The 17,658-nt window shown below is 33.4% G+C and overlaps 1 protein-coding gene across 2 annotated transcripts in view; it reads left to right on the top strand.

Moving 5' to 3' along the window:
• NBEA (neurobeachin) overlaps window positions 1-17,658 on the top strand; it is a 743,995-nt gene that overhangs the window by 265,434 nt on the left and 460,903 nt on the right. The window lies entirely within an intron of this gene.

The following is a 17,658-nucleotide window of genomic DNA, read 5'->3' as shown; positions in this document are numbered from 1 at the left end:
AAAAGCTTACTGAAAGAATGAACACACTCATCATCACCCAAGTTAACAAATAGACTGTACACCAGGAACTCTTGCTTTGCATTTTTTTCCCAGTCACTGTTCTTGCTTTTCTTTTTTTTTTGAGACGGAGTCTCGCTCTGTCACCCAGGCTGGAGTGCTGTGGCCGGATCTCACTGCAAGCTCCGCCTCCCGGGTTCACGCCATTCTCCTGCCTCAGCCTCCCGGGTAGCTGGTACTACAGGCGCCGCCACCTCGCTCGGCTAGTTTTTTGTATTTTTTAGTAGAGACGGGGTTTCACCGTGTTAGCCAGGATGGTCTCGATCTCCTGACCTCGTGATCCACCCGTCTTGTTCTTGCTTTTCTTCCAATTCCTTACCCTGACTTTTAATACTAAGATAGTTTTGTCGTTTTTGAATTTTACGTAAGTGTAAGTACATCATATGTATTTGTTTGCTTCTGGCTTCTTTTGTTCAACATTATTTTTATGAGATTCATCTATTGTTGCATATAACAATAGTTTATTCATTTATTCTTTTATTTATTTATGTGTCTATACCATAATTTATTAATTCATTTTACTGATGGTGGGCATTTGGAATTTTCCATTTCTTAGTTATTACAAATAATACTGCTATATAGATAAGGCCACTTATAATTACTATGAGTGTACTACTATTACGTGTGTGTACTACATATAATGTATATGTTAGATACTTTGGAGTGTAATTGCTAATTCATAGTGTTTGTATATGTTCGGTTTTACTAGATAATGCCAAATGGTTTTCAAAAGTGGTTGTACTAGTTTACTAACTCTGCAGCAGATTATGAGAGGTCTTGTTGCTTCATATCTTTGGTAGGACTTAGTAGTTTTAGTCTCTGTCATTGTAGCCATTTTGGTGGAAGTGTAGTAGCATTCCATTGTATTTTTAGTTTTCATTCTCCTGATGATAATGAGGTTGAGCACTTTTTAAATACATTGGTCTTTTGTTTTCTTCTTTTGATTTGCCTGTTGAAATCTCTAGTCCATTTTTTTAAATTGTGGGCTTTTTTTGGTCTTTTTCTTATTAATTTTTTGAAAATAAGCCCTTTGTAGATTATATGTCATACATATATCTTCTCCCATTTTTTGACTTTTCTTATCATTATCAATGTGGTCTATTTTGATCAACACAAGTTGTAAATTTTAATTAAATTCACCTTGCAATTTTTTGGTTTATAAGTGCTTTTGGTGTTGTAAAAGCTCTGTCTATATTTGCCCTGTCTTACCTTCTGGCTGCTTTATTCTTTGCTTTTTGAATTTAGATGTGTAATCTATTTGGAATTTTTGTGACTATAATGAGGTAGGAGTGATAGGTATATGAAGATGACCCAGCACCATTTATTGGAAAGACACTTCTTTTCCCTGTGTTCTGTCACTTTTGTCACAAATTAGTTTTTCATATATACTTGATTATGGTTTGGCAAACAGCTCTGCCTCATCTCTTTTTCTGTCTTTAAGCCATACTATCTTAATTAGCCTTAGGTTTAATAAAGATTGGGTGGAGTAAGATCTTCTCACCTTGTTATTTTTCCTCAGTACCATTCAATTACCTATTGACCACCTATGTGTAGATCTATTTCTAGACTCCATTCTGTCCCATATGTCACTGCTGCACTATCTTCCTGTATTGTAGCTTTATATTAAGTTTTAAAAGAGATGAGGTAATATAAGTCCTCTAACTATTCTTTTGTAAAATTGCTTTGACTTTTCTAGGTTAATTTGCATTTTCATATAAATTTTAGAAGTGTCTTGTCAATTCTAAAGCAACAAAAAAAGAAATTCTGCTGAAATTTTAATTACAACTCTGTTGAACCTTTAAATTTGAGGAGATTCTTCATCATAATACTGAGTATTCAAACTTTTGAAATTGTCATTCATTGAGATCTTTAATTTTTTTCAGCAGCTTACTGTAGTTTTCATTATGAAGCTCTTGTACTTATTCTTACATCTTTTTAAATTTTTGTTTTTTTAATTTTTTATGTGTTTGATGATATTATATTAGATTTTTTGCTCTAAATTTCCAATTGGGAGTTAGAAACCAGACAAAAAAGAGTACTTAGTGTATGATTCCATTTATATGAAATTAAATGAAATGCAAATTATCTTTAAAAAGAGCAGATCAATGATTGCCTATGTCAGTTTTACCTCAATAAAACTGAAAAAAGGGGACAATTTTGTATTAGTGTATTGATTTTTATATGTTGATTTTATATTTTATAATCTTGCCACTTAATTTTAGTGAACTCAGTAAGTTGTTTAGAACTTTCTAAACTCACATAATCGATCTAACACTTTCTGTAGTTTCCTTGTTTTCTTTGCATGAGATAATGTCACTTGTAGCTTCAGTATTATTTATCCTAAAATGTTTGAGAATTCACCAGCAGAGCCATTTCTGCCTGGAATTTTCTTTCTTGGAAAATTTAAATTATAGATTCAGTTTTTTAAATTGATAAGTGAGTATCCATATAGTATATTTATTTTTGTATCTGTTTTGCTATTTTTGTCTTCAATGAATTTACCCATCTTATCAAAGTTGTTGGATTTATCACCATACATTCTTTGTAATTTTTTACATTTTATTAGTATTTTAAAATATAAGTATGATCTCTAATGATGTTCCCTCTTTCATTTCAGATTTTATTAATTTTTGTTTTTTCTCATTTTTCCTTATTAGAATAGTTGTTGTTTTTCAATATTATGATTTTCCCCCAAAAATGATACTGTGTTCATTAACATTTTTAGGGTTTTTTTGCTTTTTATTATATGAATTCTGCTTTTATTACTCCTTTCTTTTTACATCATATTTGCTTGCTTTTTTCTTTCCATATCTTAGAGTGGAAACTGAGACTGCGTGTCTATAAACTGTGGACCATGGGCCAAATCATTCTTCCGCCAGTTTTTGTACATAAAGTTATTGGAATACAGCCACACTCATTTGCCCGTGTATTGCCTATCACTGCTTTCACTGCTTTCACATTACTGTGACTGAGTTAAATAGTTGCAACAGAGACAATATGGCCTAAAGCTTGAAATATTTACTATCTTTTCTTTTATAGATGTTTCCCAAACCCTCTCTTGGATCTTTGATTTTAGACCTTTCTTGTTTAATGGTGTGGTATATAAGCATTTAAAGCCATAATTTTTCCTCCAAGCACAGTTTTACCTGCATTGTACAATGTAGTATTTTTTATATTCAATATTTTTTCTAACTTTCCCTACTTCTTCTTGGATTCCTACACTTTTCAGAGGTGCATTTTAACATTTATCTTTCTTCACTAAAAATACTGCCATGCAATCCATTCAAGTTGTTGCATGAATTAATAGTATGTTCCTTTTTTATTTCTCAGTCATATTCTATGGTATGGATGACAGTTTGTTTAAACATATACCTACTAAAGGACATTTAAGTTTTTTCCAGTTTGGGCCTATTAAAAATAAAGTTACAATGGACATTTGTTTTTATGTGAACATACATTGTTATTTCTCTGGGATAAGTACCCAAGAGTGAGATTACTGGCTCTTTGGTAAGTATATGATTAGTTTTATAAGAAACTGCAAAACCATCTTCTAGAGTGACTGTACCACTTTATGTTTCCATTGGCAATGTGTGAGCAGTCCAGTTTCTCCTCATTGTTACCAGCATTTTTTTAAAGCGTTCTGATAGGTATGTAGTGATATCTTATTGTGCTCTGAATTTGCATTTTCCTAATGGATAAAGATGCAGAACATATTTTCATATGTTTATTTTCCATCAGTATGTCTCCTCCATGAATTGTCTGTTCATGTCTTTTGCCTATTTTTTAATTGAATCACTTTCTAACTTTTGAGCTCTGAGAGTTTTTGTTATATTCAAATACAAGTCCTTTTTTAGAAATGTAGTTTGCAAATATTTTCTCCTAGACGTGCTCCCTGTTTCATCCTTTTAGTGGGGTTTTTAGCAGAGAAAAATTTAAATTTTTTTTTTAATCTGGCTTGTCAGATTTACCTTTTTATAGTTAAGCTTTTGGTGTCATGTCTAAGAGCTCCTCACCTTGTTCTGTGTTCCCAAATTTTATATTGCATTTTCTATAAAATTTTGTGGTTTAAAAGTTGTTTTATTTTTAAGTCTGTGATCTATTTTGAGGTGATATCTGTGTAAGGTATGAGGTTTAGGTTGAGGTACATATTTTTGCCTATGAATGTCCATTTGTCCCAGCACCATTTGTTGAAGAGGCCATCCTTGCTCATGAGACATATTTTTAAGATCTTCTAAGGCAAATTTAGGGAGGCCTCTATTCTTGGATTGCTTTTGCCACACTTAGAAAGGGTAGACTTGCTAGAATTTCTCCTGAATGCCCAGTGTATTTAATGAGCTGTCTCCTTTCTGGCTGGAGGGAATTCAGACAATTACCAGCACTATGCACTCTCAGTGGTGTTTGTGTTACAGCTCCTTCATAATTATTCTTTTCAAAAAATTGTTCTATTCTAGCCCTTGGAGCTTTCAGGCTTCACATAAGTAGATTGCTATTCAGCCTAAGACTCAGGTTTTTGGAAATTTTTTTCTTTATAGCTTCCTCCTCTCAGGGACTCTGTCCTGCAAATTCTGTTCACCTTGGCTGTCTTGAACTACAGTCTCAGTCTTGTCAACCCAAAAACATTGCAGGACTCAGTATTTGCCATAATGTAGGAGATACCTCCATAAAAGAAATGTGGATGATGGGGGAGCTCACCTTATTGGTTTCTCCTTCCTTAGGGTTCATTGTTCTGTACTCCCTGTATTGTCTGAAAATAGTTGTTCCCTGTATTTGTCTAATTTTTTAGCTGTTAGCATGGAAGGTAATTTTAGACCATCTTACTTTTTCAAGGCTACAAATGAATTTTATATTTTTATCGTGTTGTCAGTGGTTTCTTTTATAAATTTTATTTTAATTATTTTAATTGTTTCCATTTCAGTATGTTGAGAGAATATCCTGAAATGTTAACCCACTTATTATTCCTAATTATTTTTCTATAGATTATTTCAAAATGTATATGTATATACATAATTGTGTCATCCATGAATAATGGGGGAGTTTTTTCCCCCACTAAAATCCTTGCACCTTTTAATTTCTTTTTCTTAACTTACAGTGCCACCCAGTACCTCCAATACAATTTATTACAGTCATGGTTATAGCAGGCATTCTTTTTACAATCTCCATCTCAGATGAAAAACATTGAACATTTATCATTAATTATGATGCCTCTTATCTATTATATGTAATTTTCAATAAATGTTATACATTTCTTATATTTGTAATTAACAAAAACTTGCTATCGTGATGTATGTTATGCTTTTCAAATATACACTAAGATGATCATGTGATTTTTCTCCTGTTAACATGGTGTACTATATTGATTTAATTTTTAAATGCTAAAAGAATTACCAATTTCTGTAAGAAATCTGATTTCATTGTAATGTGAAATAGATTTATCTCTTGAAAGCTTCTATAAGATTTTTTTTTGTCTTTTTTTCCCCTGAAATATTTAGCAAACTTCACAAGCAAAGACACCTAATCCTGGATCTCTTCTTTTAGGAAAGTTTCTTAATTAAAATTTCAATTTAATTAGTTACAGATCTCCCAAAATTTTCTATTTTTTCTGGTGTCAGTTTTGGTAGGTTTTTATTGGCATAAAGTTTTTTGTAATATTATCATGTTATTCTTTTAACATTCATATAATCTGTAGTAATGTCCCTTCTTTTTATTCTTGATATTCTTTACTTAAGCTAGCCAGCTTGTCTGCCTTCCTGCCTTTCTACCTTCCTGCCTGCCTGCCTGCCTGCCTGCCTGTCTTGCCTTCCTTGCCTTCCTTCCTTTTCTTCATAAGTTCTGGCAGTAATCAGTTTTATTCTTTTATTCTTACTGCCAAAAAAAATTTCAATAGAGAGAAATAACAAGAAACTGTTAAGTTGAAGGTTGTACATTGTTTGTTTCCTTAGTGCAGTAGTTTTCTAACATCAGCATGCATCAGATTAACATAGAGGGCTTATTAACATACAGATCGTTGGGTACCTGATTCAGTAGGACTTCAGTATGGCATGAGAATTTAGGGCACCTCTAACAAGTTTTTAGGTGTGTTAGTCAAGCTTATTTAGAGAAACAGATTAAATAGGATGTTTACATTCATATGAATATATATGCATATACACATTATTTATTATAAAAATTTGGCTCACATGATTATGGAAACTGAGGATTCCCAATATCTGCAGTTTGTATGCTAAAGACCCAGGAGAACCAATGTGTAGTTATAATCAAAGTACCAAGGTCTGAGAACCAAGAGAGCCAGTGATTTAAGTTTCTCTCCAAAAGCTGGCTGGCTCAAGACTGAAGAAGAGCCGATGTTTCCATCTGAGTCCAAAAGCTAGAAGAGACCAGTATTAGTAGCTCAAACATTCAGGCAGAAGGAGTTTGCTCAACCTTTTTGTTCTATTCATATCTTCAATTGACTAGATGAAGCCTTCTTACATGAAGGAGGGCCGTCTACTTTACTCAGTCTACCTGTTCAAATGTTAATCTTATCAAGAAATACCCTCACAGTCATACCCAGAGTGCTGTTTAATCAAATATCTGGACACCCAGTAAAATTGACACATAAAATTAACCATCATGCTAGATCATGCTGATGCTGCTGGTCCAGAGAACACACTTTGAGAAACTGTGTAATTGATAATCCTCCAAATTCAGGAGTTGTCCTTGATTTATCAAGGTCCTATCCCCAGACAATGCGTCGTCCTTCCTTACTCTATTTTAACTCAATTTACTCCAAATTTTGCAGACATACATGTACATTGTATACATGTGTGCATGTTCATCTTAAATTCACACCCTGCAAGAAAGTCTACTTATTTTATTGGTCAACATCTGTTTTGATTTAACCAAATGACTATCCCTTTTTGTTGCTTATCATTGTTTTCTGAATGTCTGACCTCCACCTAGTATCATTTTTCTTCTTCTGAGAGAACACTTCTTAGTATTTGATTCAGTGCAGGTTTGCCTGTCATGAATTTTTAGTTCCTGTTTCTCTAAACATCTTGGAAATCCACCTCAATGTTTGGAAGGATATTTTGAACCAACAGAATTCTAGGTTGGCTGTTATTTTCTTTTATTGCTTTGAAAATATCATTTTGTTGTCTTCTGGCTTTTTTCATTCTGTGTTTTATTTCTTTATTTTATAGGTTAATTCCTGGTCATATTGTTTCTATTCTCCACTCCAACCCACCTGATGTCTGTTTTAAAGGTGTTCTGTATTTTGGGAGTTGATAAGTTTTACTATGATGTTTTCAGGTGCTGTGGATTTTCTTAGTATTTATCCTGCTTAGGACTTGTAGAGATTTTCAAATCTGAAGTTTTATCACTTTCATTCAATTTTGAAACTTCCTAGCCATTACCTCTTCAGGTATTGCTTGTGACTCTTTTTATCCTTTTGTTAGAGCTTATCTTAGATAAAAATTAGAGTTTTAAAAAATATATTTCTTAACTATCTATCTATATCCTTCCCCCACTCCTTTTTCTCTCTCAGTGATTTTGAGTATTTTCTTTTAACCTATAGTCTACTTTATTAAAATTCTCTCTTTAGCTGTGTCAAGTCTTCTCAGTTCGTAATTTCAATTTTTGTAAGTACTCAAATTTCCATTTGACTTTTGTAGTTTAATATTATCTTCCAACTGGGCGTGGTGGCTCACGAGTGTAATCCCAGCACTTTGGGAGGCCAAGGCAGGCAGATCATGAGGTCAGAAGTTCGAGACCAGCCTGGCCTTCATAGTGAAACCCTGTTACTACTAAAAATATAAAAATTAGTTGGGCATGGTGGTGGGTGCCTGTAATCCCAGCTACTCGGGAGGCTGAGGCAGAATTGTTTGAACCCAGGAGGCAGAGGTTGCAGTGAGCCAAGATTGTGCCATTGCACTCCAGCCAGGCGACAGAGTAAGACTCTATCTCAAAAAAAAATTATCTTCCAATTGTCTGTCTTATCCAATTGTTTATCTTGGTCTTGAATTTCCTTGGTCTTTAATTTCTTTAATTAAGTTAATTTAATAACTTTAATAGTTAATATTTAACTATTAGGGTAAATATAGTTACCCTAAAATCTTTGATTATTTATCAGAGCTACCTCCGTCATCTTGTGTTACTTTTGGTGTTCAGTAATATCTTCCTGTCTACTTACATGTCTTTTCTTGTTATTATTATGTGAAAAACCTATGTAGTATCTGAAAGATTATAAACATAATATGAAAGTACAAAGTGGGGTTTTCTTCCAGAAAAAAATACGTTTTCTTCTGGTAAGCATTAGCAATCCTAAACGACCTTCATGAAGTCAAGGTTAGAGGGCCAGTCTTTTTTCTGATTCACCAGTTCTTTAAAGTGTAGTTCTATAGGGTCTCAACTTAAATCATAAGGGTTTTTCTAAGCTTTTTTTCCTCTTTAGTAGGCTCTGAGCTCCAAACAGTTTGTTCAGTTTCAGTCATTCAGTTGCTTCTACCAAAACATGTCCTTGGGAGATGAGCGGTCCAGAAACCAAAATCATCTTCTTAGAGTTTTTTCTTCAGGATCATGGTCAAATAATTGACTTCTGTCTTAACTCTCCATTTCCCCAAAAGAAGTGTTTCTGGTTTTGTCCAGCTTTTTCAGTTGTTCTCAGCAAGAGAATTTGCCTATTACTAAAGGTGGAAATCAACATTTTTATATAGTTATGTGTTTATGATCATATATTTGATGGAGTGTAAGTGTTAAAATGGCTTGGTTTTTTTTTAATCACTGATTTCAGCTGGATTATGTCAGATCCATTCCTTCTGATCCTTAATTATATGATAGAAAAATGTGTAACTTTTTGGTAATTTTTAAGTTGTGTAAAGCTCACCCAATTAAACATTTTCAACTCCTTTACATGACTTTCTTTATTTTAATGAAGGGTTTTGATGGTTATTTTTTTCCTTTCTTTAAACTTGTCTACATTTTTATATTTAAAGTAGTTCTGCTTTTTAAAAAAATATCAAACTGACAATTTTTATATTTTAATTGGTATTTCTACATCATTTGCATTTATTGTAATTGCATGATTACATGATTATATTGATGTATATATTGATTATATTGATATCTACCAATTTGGTAATTGTTTTAGAATAAATTGTTACTTTCCATCTGTACTTTATTTTGTTTTTCTTCTTTTATGCCCTCTGTTGGGTTAATGGAGTATTTTTTTATTATTTTATTTTCTCTCCAATATTGTCTTATTGGAGACAATATTTCAAACATTTTTAAAATGCTTAAAATAAAAGACAACCTTTTAAACATTTTAGGGGCTTCTCTATGGCTTACAATATAAATCTTTAAATTATCAGAATCAGTTTTTAATATTATTACACAGTTTCATGTGTAATAATGATGCTTGTAACAGTTTACTCCTAATTCCTCTTTTACATCCTTTGTGTTAATGTTGTCATACATTTTACTTTTATATATCTTATGAAGAAACAGTAGTCCAGGCACCGTGGCTCACACCTGTAATCCCAGCATTTGGGGAGGCCGAGGTGGATGAATCACCTGAGATCAGCAGTTTGAGATTACTAGCCTGGCCAACATGGTGAAACCTCATCTCTACTAACAATACCAAATTATCTGGGCATGGTGGCATGTACCTGTAATCCCAGCTACTCTGGAGTCTGAGGCAGGAGAATTGCTTAGAACCCAGGAAGCAGAGGTTACAGTGAGCCGAGACTGTGCCACTGCACTCTAGCCTGGGTGACAGAGTAAGACTTTGTCTCAAAAAAGAAAAAGAAAAAGAAACAGTACACTGCTATTTTGCTCTGGACAGTGAATTTTATTTTAGAACAGTTAAAAATAAATGCATTTTATAGTTTTATTTATCTTTTCTAGCACTCTTGTTTGTATAAATCTGTTTTTGTCTGGTATATTCCTTATACTTGAAATACATTTAAAAGTATTCGTAGTACAAAGTCAGCTACATGAATTACCTCTGTTTTTGTTGTCTAAAAAGGTCTTTATTTTACCATCTTTTTCTAAAGAAGTTTTTGGCTACATATGGAATTGTGGATTATATATTTTTAAAATGGCTTTGAAAGGGATTTCATCTTTCTTCTGGCTTGTACGGATTCTAATGAGAATGTCATTTTTATCTTTGTTCCTCTTTATGGAATGTATCTTTATTCTCTGAATGCCTTCTTCAGATTTTCTCTCTATGTTTGAATTTCAGCAGTGTATTATGATACTTTTTTTTTTTTTACTTATTTACTAAAATTCTACTTGGTGTTTTCTGGGCTTCTTGTATCTGTAGTTTTATGACTTCATTGTTTTTGGAAAATTCTTACTCAATATCTCTTCACATATTTCTTCTGCTCTGGTATGTCTCTGTGTTAGTTTTCTATTGCTAGAATAACGCGTTGCCACAAATTTGACAGCTTAAATCAGCACTGATTTATTAATTATTTCACAGTTCTGTAGGTTAAGAGTCCAACACTCAGGTCACACTGGGCTAAAATGAGGATGTTGGCAGGGCTGCATTTCTTACTGGAGACTCTGGAAGAAAATGCGTTTCCAGGCTCACTCAGATTACTAGCATAATTCAGTTCTGTATGGCTGTAGAACACATGGGCCTGTTTATTTGCCTGCTATCAGAGCCTTCCCTTATCTCATAGAACTCACCTTGCGTGTGGCCTCCTACATTCAGGATTAGTAATAATGCATCCAGTTTTTCTCAAACTTGGGATCTGTCTGTTTTCCCCTTATACGTATCTTTTCTGCTTTCCTCTTTTGCAGTACTTCTCTAGCCGGAGAGTTTTCTGCTTTTTAGAGTTCATATGGTTAGACTGAACCTACCTACATAATCTAGGATAATCTCTCTATTTTAATGCCCATAACCTTAATTTCACTTGCAAAATCCTTTTTACCATGTAATATAGTTTATTCAAAGGTTCCAGAGATTATGGTTTAGGTATCTTTGTGGAGCCATTATTTGGCATATGGCACTACTCTTTCTGTGATTCCAATCACATTTATGTAAAATTATTTGATAATGTTTAATAGCTTTTGAATGCACCAATGTGCACACTCTCTCCATCGGAGTGTGTGTATATTCTTTTTTCTTTTTGTTTTAATGTGTCTGTATTTTATTGGCCTGTCTTCAAATTCACTGAGTCTTTGCTTGGCTTCATTGAGTCTTTTGATAAGTCCGTTGAAGGCACATCATTTCTTTTACTGTATTTTCTATTTCTACCATTGTTTTTTCTTTACAGTTTCTTACTTTTGCTGAAATTTTACATCTGTTTATGTATGTTGTCTGCCTTTTCAGCTCTTAACTCTTAACATGTTAAGCATAGTTACTTTAAATTCTTTAATAGTTCCAACATAGGGTTCATCTGTGATTTTGATTTTATTGGTTTTTCTCTGACTTTTTTTTTCTTGTTTCTTCATGTGTAAGGTAATTTTTAGTTGAAAACTGGACATCATGTATGGGATAGTAGCTCCTGACAGTCGTATTTGTGCTCTAAATGTGTCTGCCTCTCCTTATGCTAAGCCTTTTGTGAGAGGGGTTGAGTCATTTTAGTCTTTTGTTGAGCAGGGTTTATGTTTTCTTGTTGTGTTTGTTACTCCCTGTGTACCATGGACTTTAAAGTTCTCTACCTTTACTTTGTGTTTATTTAGGTGCTAGCTTTTCAGAGTGTCTTGCTATTTCTGTTCTACCCTGTTCTGATTCAGAGAGGTTCTCTACACTGTGCAGTCCCTTCCGCAATAGACTACCGTTATCTGTTACTGGGTGCTTGCAAGCCTGATGTTCAAGGGCACGGGGTTCTTTTTTGTCCTGGTCTAGACTCCATTTTAGTCAAGTGCTGTCCTGGATCTTGAAGGTAGGGCTTTTTCAGTGATTTTGTGCATCTCTACATGATTGGAGATCTGTAAATTTCAGGACTCAGAACGTTTCCCTTTCTCTCCCTCAGAGTAGAAGGTTTTTTATGTTCCTTTCCTCTAGAGGCAACAGGCCTCCTACTGTGCCCCAAAAGTGACAGGAGTTGTTCTTTCTCTCAGACGCATAAGGCTTCCGTTCTGTAGAGGAGATAGGAAGATGGATCTGGGCAGAACTTTGTGTCTTTTCTGCAGCAATTAATTCTCCCTCCTTTAACCTGGAGCAATGAAGTAAGTTTTCTACAGTCTTCCATGCTGCCTCCGGTTTTTCTCCTGAGTACTAGTTAGGTTTGAATGCAAGAGCCTGGGTGTTCTTGCAAACTCCCTTTGTGTCTATAGCTCTGGGGGTTTTATTCTCTTATAGTCCACACATGGACTTCAGAAATTTATAAAAACATTTAGCTGATTTTTTCTTGCCAACTTAATGTGGTGCCCAGTGCTGCTGCTTCCTGTTCTCTGCCTCAGGTTAGCAAGTTCATGCGTCCTGACTCTTCTTGGAGGTTCCTATCCTCAGATTTCAAGCTGTTTGATTGCCTAGCAACCTCAGCTCTCTGAGGAGGCCTAACAAAGTTATAATTCTTTAGATTATCTGGCTTTTTCTTGTGATTTTTGTGGGAATGACTCCAGTTTTCTGCATCTGAAATAGAAGTCCATTTCATTTTAAAAGTTCAAATTCTTAATTGATTTTTCAATTTATATATTCAAAAATATTATATTTAACTAAATACTATACTACAAAACACTCATTAACTGCTATTCCAGAAAACAAATTCTGTAGGTGCTTTACTGGGGAATATTCTTGATAACACCACCTATAAATAAGTGGCAGTGGAAGATTGATCTGAAGGAAAAGTGATGCAATTGTAAGAGATATTCCAGGCCACTCCATGGGAAAGCTCTGAAGTTGTAATGGCTTCAGAGGTGTCCTCAATTGGGTCAAAGGAGCTGGGTTTTTTTTTTTTTTTTTTTTCTTCTAATTGACCATTGTTTGAATTCACACTGCTCCTAATGAGGGGGCTTAACCTTGGGTGAAGCAGCTCCCTTCTAGGGAGGGATTCAACTGTGAGCCATCAGCCCACAGTTCTCAGAACTCTCCAGGGAAAGAATGTCTCTATCCTAAAAGAGGATCTTGGTGAGACACCACAGTTCCCACTACATCAAAATATGTTTTTAATATACTGAATATTTTATTTAAGAGGATAAATGTTGTTACAGTTTTCATGTCAAGTATTCAAGACACAATTAGCCTTATCCTTTTTATCACTAGATTTGTTGTTTGGTTTTAGTTAGACTTATATTCTTGAGTTTGTATTTTTATTTCACTATAGTTAACTTTAGTGTCATTTAAGTGGTTGATTGGAAAGAAGGAATTGTTCTACATCAATTTTTTTTTTTTTTTTTTTTACTTTTGTAATTAGCGCCTCCAAAAAACTTTTCTAATTGTCTAAGGACATCCCCCAAAAGCATTACATAATGGCTATTCACAGATGTGATCATGGTACACAATAGCTCTGAATTCCTGGGCTCAAGTGATTTTCCTGCCTCAGCTTCCCAAGTTGTTGGGAATAGAGGTGTGCATCATCATGCTCACGTAGTAGGCATTACACATCTTAAAACTTGAAAACTGTTTACTTGGAATTTAGTTTACGATATAAAGTAGTAAACTTTTACTTATAGAAATATTCTATTTAGCTTCAATTTTTAGTCTTCTATAACTTTATCTGCTTTTTTAACCTTTTCATCATGCATTTGAAAATAATTCTGTTTAGGAGTAATAAAGAGAAAATGCCAGTTTTAAATTTATAAGATCATAGGGAAATAAAATAAGTAAGCATTTTTTTTTCAATATCATATTTTCCATAGTGGCCACAACCTTAGAAAGCTATAACTTAATAAAATTGTCAGTAGGTAATTATGTCACAGTTTTGCAGATTTAGGATACATTTACTCATCAGCTATTTTAGTATGTTAAATTATATTTAATATTAGAAATTTAGTGACAACAGATAAATTATTTGAACTCCATGTCAATTCCTAGTCATAATATATAGCTGATACGAATTTAACATTACAATGTGTGGTTGTTCTATCATTAATACTCTCTTAATCTTGTCTTTTCATCTGTGTTTACCTAAACCCAATCAGTTCACTTACTGATGCCTACGTTTCCTCATTTACGTAGAAGCATTCAATTAATAAAAATCTATAGAATTCACTAATGTAATAATTTCTTTTATGTCTGAGTAAATCTTTTAGGTACAATACTTAAGGGTATGTGATTATTTCTTTTTATTCTATGTTTTCTTATTATAACTACCTACTTTATATGATTTAAGAAATAGGAAATTTAAGCACTCTAATCCTTCAAATCAAATTATTGTTTGTTATATTTATGACATTGTGCTAAAGACCTAGGAGAAGATAAAAAGTAAATAAAATCAAAAGTAAGTAAAAATGACTTTATGAAGTAGCACAAACATAAGGGAGTTTGTTAAATAGAATACACTATGTAGGGCCGTAAATAAGAGTTAGAACTATTATATTTTTCTAGAATTCTAAAACATATACCATTAAGAAAAGATAACTTTGTTATGAACTATGTTTATCAGGGGATTCATTTAGATGACAGGAGAGAAAAATCTTCATTTTTTTTTTACTGATCTGTGTACTTACAATTACCATGGCCTTGGATATTTCTTGAGGCCAGTTACATTTGGCAAGATTTAATAATAATTAAGCCATGGGTTTTCATACATTATTTTTTCCATGGATTAATTATATTTTTATTCATATGAATTTCTTAGAATTAACTGTGAATGAGACTTCCTCAATACAGGTAAAAGCCAAACATGATTGCAGTTTTTTAAAACGATAATTGTAAGCTTTTGTGTTTTAAGTCGTATTGTTTTAATCTAATCATTGGAGCTATAGAATTTCATCTAAAGCCTTATTATTTCCTTTGAATATTTTGTTTTGAGTTGGTAATTTTGCTAGAGTGGTTTATAATTTCTCAAGTTGCAACAGAACTTTTCTTCATGGAAATAAGTAATTCTCTTTCTATTTATTTATTTATTTATTTTTGATTTGTGTAAATTTAAGGGATACAAGTGCAATTTTGTTTTGTGGATATATTGCGTAGTGGTAAAGTCTGGGCTTTTAGTGTATTCATCACCTGAATAATGTACATGGTACCCATTAAGTAATTTCTTACCCCTCGCTCCCGCCTTCCACCCTTCAACCCTTCCACGTCACCAACCTCCAGTGTCTATCATTCCATACTCTGTCCATGTGTACACATTATTTAGCGCCCACTTATAAGTGAGAGCATGTGCTATTCGCCTTTTTGTTTGAGTTACTTCACTTAAGATAATGGCCTCCAGTTCCAATAATTTAATCCTTTTTCTTAAGAGTTTATACTTACTATTAAGAAAAATAGCCAAATTCAAAATAGTCATCAGTCAAGCATCTTAAACACATCATTAGTGTGACTTAAGGGGAAAAAATCGACTGGGGAGAATAGAATGAGTGGCTTGAAATTGTATGCTTTTCAACCCACACTTGATAAAGTCTGTGGTTAGAGCCCAAGAACTTAACCAAATATTAAGTTATTAGAGTATTAGATTATAAACTCACTCAGACTGTGCAGGGCAGATTTCCCTACATAGGGAAATACACCTTTGTATTACTTCTGTGCATAAAATGTCTTAGACTAAATGAATAGTTTTTTTGTTTCTGTTTTTTGTTGCAAAATAGGGGTCTTGCTCTGTTATCCAGGCTGGAGTGTAGTGACATGATCATAGCTCACTGCAACCTTGACCTCCTGGGCTCAAGCGATCCTCTTGCCTCAACCTCTTGAGTAGCTAGGATCACAGGTGCCCACCACCACCCCTGGCTAATTTTTTAATTTTTTGGTAGAGACAGGGTCTCATCATGTTGCCCAGGTTGGTCTTGAACTCCTGGGCTCGAGCCATTCTCCTTCTTCAGTCTTCCAAAGCGCTGGGATTATAGGTGTGAGCCACCGTGCCCAGCCTAAATGAATGTTTTTGAATAAATGAAAATAAACTTGTAGAGAAAATTGAAAAAGTACTCTTTAGAGTTTTTCTCTAAAGTGAGTACATTATGCCAGTTTTTCTTACAAAATTATGTGCTGAAGAATACCTGGTTTTATTCTGGTGGCTATATGTTCTTTGTATTTTTATTTTAAGGAGAAAATTTTATTTATTTTTATAGGACTTAAGGGCATGGGCTTTTCTCACATTAATATAGCTTTTAATTTTTTTTACATATTAACAGATAGCTGTCTTATATGTGTCTTGGAATTGGGGAAAAGGAGTTTTACATTGTGTGTTTCTTTGAGATGAGAACGGAAATAACAAAATGACAGTATAGCCACAATATGTCTTTTTTTTTTGGCATTTTTTGTAATTCTTATTATCAGGTGATAAAGGAGGGTCTTAAGATGAAGTTTGTGTTTGTACCATTTTCTTTCAGAATTTAAATTGTGTAACAATGAAGCGAATTTATACAGCATTTATAACCTTCTTTGAAATACATTGTGGGGTCTCTAAATAGCAACAACAACAAAAACTGTTTTCTTCACTGTGAAAAATGAGGATGAAGTTTTTCCATTTAGAGTATTTTGCTGTTGTAATTCCAGCAGAATTATTTGATAATGGCTTATATACAGAAAACTTCTAATCTCTTGCTGAGTAAAATATTATATTCTTTGCCCCCATTAGAAAATTAAAATTCTAATTGCAGGATGTTATGTAAGAGCAACATTTAATATTCTAATAAATTTTATAAGAAAATATTTGCAAAAAATCTTAATAGGGATTCACTTCATGAGAAATAACTATTACCCTTAAGTCAAGATAATTGGAAATAATGTATATCTATACATACTTACACACAGAAGTAATCAGTTGCTCGGGTTAATTGAAGTTTCTATTTCATATTTAATTTAATCACCAGTAACAATATTTTTGTAATTCTGAAGCCTCTAAAATCACGCAGAAATCTGTAAAATAGGGGAGAAAGTTCTCAAACTGGGATAAAAAATGTTCCTGGCTTTAATTCAATAATAGTCCTTTAAATCCAGTAGCTATGATGCAAACCTCCATGAATCAATAATTTTTCTAAAATAATTTTGCTCTCACTTATTAATCTTAAGAAAAATAAATAATCATACTTCATTTAGAATTGAGCATCAGAAACTATTATCTCTAGATTTTTCTCCTTTTGATAAACTCACTCTTACCATTCTCACCATTTCTTAGTAGAGGGAATTAGTTTAGCTGGGAAGAGCTGTAGGACATAAGTCTAGAGATTTGAAGGAATTAATGAAATTGTAAGTTCAAAAAAGAATCTCTTTGTATTCACTAACAGATAACTTACTGTGATCATGCTTATTCAGTGACTTCAGGTGGCCTTTCTTTTGCTCTCTTCTTTGTTAATTCTTTCTAATAGTAAATACTCTCATTAAAACAGTCATTCTCAAAGTGTTTCCTGAATCAGCAGCATCAGCACCACCGAGAATTTGTACTTCTAACAAATGCTCGCTGTACACACAGACCTGCTGAATCAGAAACTAGGGTGGGACTCAGCAGTCTGGTTAAATGGACTCTCCAGGTGATTTTGATCTACACCAAAGCTTGAGAACCAGTGTCTTCAGGAGGT

The sequence above is a fragment of the Piliocolobus tephrosceles genome, chromosome X (assembly GCF_002776525.5).
Source record: "Piliocolobus tephrosceles isolate RC106 chromosome X, ASM277652v3, whole genome shotgun sequence".
Lineage (NCBI taxonomy): Eukaryota > Metazoa > Chordata > Mammalia > Primates > Cercopithecidae > Piliocolobus > Piliocolobus tephrosceles.
This window is presented reverse-complemented; position numbering and strand designations above follow the sequence as displayed.